The sequence below is a fragment of the Stegastes partitus genome, unplaced genomic scaffold, assembly GCF_000690725.1.
Source record: "Stegastes partitus isolate 25-593 unplaced genomic scaffold, Stegastes_partitus-1.0.2 Scaffold115, whole genome shotgun sequence".
Taxonomy (NCBI): Eukaryota; Metazoa; Chordata; class Actinopteri; family Pomacentridae; genus Stegastes; species Stegastes partitus.
Window position 1 is genome coordinate 463,240 of NW_007577846.1, and position 3,578 is coordinate 466,817.

At 39.6% G+C, this 3,578-nt stretch overlaps 2 non-coding genes across 2 annotated transcripts; both read left to right on the plus strand.

The window, feature by feature from the left end:
• The first annotated feature begins 1,774 nt into the window (after positions 1–1,774).
• On the plus strand, positions 1,775–1,847 carry trnav-aac (transfer RNA valine (anticodon AAC)). The gene has a single exon. It is a non-coding gene; the product is annotated as a tRNA-Val (tRNA).
• A 416-nt stretch (positions 1,848–2,263) lies between these two features.
• On the plus strand, positions 2,264–2,335 carry trnad-guc (transfer RNA aspartic acid (anticodon GUC)). Its single transcript has one exon. It is a non-coding gene; the product is annotated as a tRNA-Asp (tRNA).
• The last annotated feature ends 1,243 nt before the right edge of the window (positions 2,336–3,578 follow it).

The following is a 3,578-nucleotide window of genomic DNA, read 5'->3' on the forward strand; positions in this document are numbered from 1 at the left end:
CTTTCAGCGCGATCTAAAATAGATTCAGCCTGATTTTGCCAGAAGAAATTAATAAAACAGCCGGAGCTGATCTCAAGCTGGGAAGACATTACTGCAGAATTCGTGCCTTTGAGGATCTAATACGTTTTACGGACCAAATTATTTTACGGGATTATGTTCACTGGTTCTGTCCGGACAGAATGAGACCAAGCTGGTGAGGAATGAGCGATGTTTGTGCTGCAGATCCTTCAAAAGTAAGAAAACTCGGATTTTAACATTTTGCTTTTCTGTACAAAAAGCTCTTTGTGTCAACGCTGTGGTTGCTGCAGGTCAAAAAGGTTTATATCATCGGAAAGAGGAGACTCTGAGCTTTCATTTGATGTGTATGTTGTCGGGAAACGTGATTGTGGAGCATGCGCACATCTGGCTGTAATGTTTTTGGAAAGTGGTCACGTCCCGCCGGCGGGACATGGGAGCGGTAAGGGGTTAAAGTACTCTTCTTAAATATTTTTTTCAAAAATTGGAAGTATATTTTGAGTGAAATCACCCTTTAAAACTACGTCGCGCACCCGAACTAGAAGCCGTGCACTTATACGGCCGTAGAAGACGAGTCCAGCCTCTACCAGCAGCCTGTACGTGGGTCTCCGGCTCTGCAGACAGAACCTTCCTATTGGATCCGATCCCGCAGCAGTTCACGTTTCCGGCCTCATTTACTACTGCTCATGCGCAGAGCGCTATTCGTGGTGCTATTATTTAATACCAAGTTTTGGCAATTTAACCTTTAAATTGCAGCTTAATGTTGCTGTGTCATTTTGATCTGCTCTACACATTTGAATGGCACTGAGGGCACACTGTAGTCTAATTGCAGCTCAAATAAAGCAGCTACAGTTTCACTTTTAAACATGCTTTTGGCTGTTTTTTCCTTTCTTAGAAAAGCAAAGTCTATGCTTTAATAGTATGAGGCTTTTGATAAAGCCATCTTAAACAAATGTATCCATGCAAATAAGGTATTTCCAAAGAAGTTTAGGAGGAGAGATGGTATCGGTATCGGCAGATACTCAAAGTTGAAGTATCGGTATCGGTATCGGAAATCAAAAAGAGGTATCAGTCCATCCCTAACTTCATTTATCCCAGAAGGGACATTCAATCTTGTAAAAGCTCACTTTCTCTCTCTCTTTTTTTTTAATCAATATAACATATATTCCACACAACAGCAACAATAATCATTCAATCTAGTGGCACCAGTTTTTGTTTTGCAAAACTCAGAAAAAACTTGTGTCTTCTGCAGGAAGTTCTGCTGATCCTCCTCCAACGGGTCAACAAGCACCATGGGCACAGCACTCCTCATCCTCCAGGAGATCTGCACCAGGAGGACTTTGATCAGGACAAACTGGATCATAGAGGAACCTCGGCAACAGACTGTTTGAGTGGCAACGTTCTGGCCGACGTCTGAGGAACATGTTCCAAATTTTAACACAGCAGATGACCACATGGAAGCCATCAAAATGAGACACACGTATAAAAGGCAGCTGTGGAATAATCAGTTTGTGGTGAACAGCAATCAAGGAGATAAATGACCTGAATGTCACATTTAATCTTTCTGCTCGACACTGATGTTTCATCTGAAGTTCTTCTGATCTGAAGGTGCTAACATTAACCAGCCTACAACATATCAAGTCACAACCAGCTTACTCAGTGATATTTAGTGAGCAATTTTACATGTTTTATGACCTTCAAAAAGTAAGTATTCGTCACCAATTTTCTGGAATCTCTTTGAATGCATCGTCCACAACCAGTTTCCGTAGTGTAGTGGTTATCACGTTCGCCTAACACGCGAAAGGTCCCCGGTTCGAGACCGGGCGGAAACATGTTTTTGTTTGTTTCGTCTGTTGCACGTACCAAAAAATCCCCCAAATTTTTATTCCTCTTGTAGGCCGAAATCACCTGATAGTTTTGTAGAAATCCCTGATCTGCAAATATTGTTTGATAATTAGTTTTGAATTTGTGATTAAGAATTTTGCTAACCGATAAAAATGTAGTGATCAGTTGAACAATCTTTTTGTTTGTCCCTGGTTTCCTATCTGTACATGACCTCAAACAATTCCTCTAAAAAGGCATCAGAGTGAACGGTGTGAACAGTTTCATCCAGTTGCTGTTTTCATCCACAGTGATGAAACAGCGCCCCCCAAATCTTATTAGTGGCCAAAAATATATGACATAGCCATGAGGACCGTCAGAGAGAAGCTGTGATTGGCTCCGTGTGGTCACATGACTATGTTCAACTTCCTCGTTAGTATAGTGGATAGTATCTCCGCCTGTCACGCGGAAGACCGGGGTTCGATTCCCCGACGGGGAGTGAGGCTTGTTTTGATTTTTTTTTCTTCTTTTTAAAAAAAAAAAAATTAACTAAATGTCAGGGCAGAGTATTGATACATCATTTAGAGGCTCTGATTGATAAATGAATTAATATCAAAATTGAAGGGCATGATGAGATAAATAATTGATTATCAGCATTATGTCTAAATATTAGTTATAAAACCTTATTTCTTATTTATCTGGACCTAACAATGAGATTTTCATCAGACTTTTAATGTAGACTCACTTAGCATCACTACAGTGTTGTTAGAAGCTTGCTAAGGTATTTATAGTGGAACTTTGGGTGTTCTTTCTGATTGCAGTGGTTGTTGAGTAAGACAAGGTGACATAACTGTGTTGATTCTCAGGTGCAGACAGAGTTTTGTTCCTGAAGGGGGCAGGAACTGATCATCACAGCCTGGTGGTCCAAATATAGCAGAATGTCGGTCTGCTCTGACATGGCCGTAAAACTACTTGACNAGTATTCATACATAACTTCAAGCGCTCTGATTGTTAATGAATAAATATCCAAATAAAAAGGCGCAAAAAGGTAAATAATTGATTATCAGCAAGTATTTCTAAATTGACTAAATATTGCCTATTTCTGTATTTCTTCTCCTTCTTTCTGTTTAAGTTCAAGGGCGGAATTTTACGTAAAAAAATAGGATAAGACTTCTTTGATACACTCTGTTTAATATTAGCTGGGACGTTATAGTAAAACTTCAAGCATTCCTCATTTCATTTAGGTGTGAATGACTTCAAGAATGAAATAGTAGCAACAAAATAAAACAAATAAAAATAAAAATAGGATGTGCATTTGTATTCATTTATATCTTTTTTTATTATTTGTCAAAACTTTGAAACAGCGCCAGGAATCTATAGAGCTACATGTTGTGGTCAGAAATGGTACTGCAGCCAGCAGGCTTCAACAGACTCTTCTCTGAGTTACATCCAAATCAACTACAGACAGCAACATTTTACTTCATTGTCTTTGTGGCTGCCCTGAACTTTCAAAATATTTGCTAGATATTTATAGATTTGTTTGCAGGAGTCCAAGCTGTAGATATTGTTTGCAGGGAGGAGCTCAGCTGTCCTCTTTCAACCTCTGAACCTTCAGATTAGTGAAACTCAGAGTCTGGGGTTTCAGACGCAGGAAGCAGCTGATACAAAATGCTGAAAACAGGAAATCAAATCATGTGCTGACCAGAAAAACCATCTGGCCAACATGGTGGCATGACTTACCC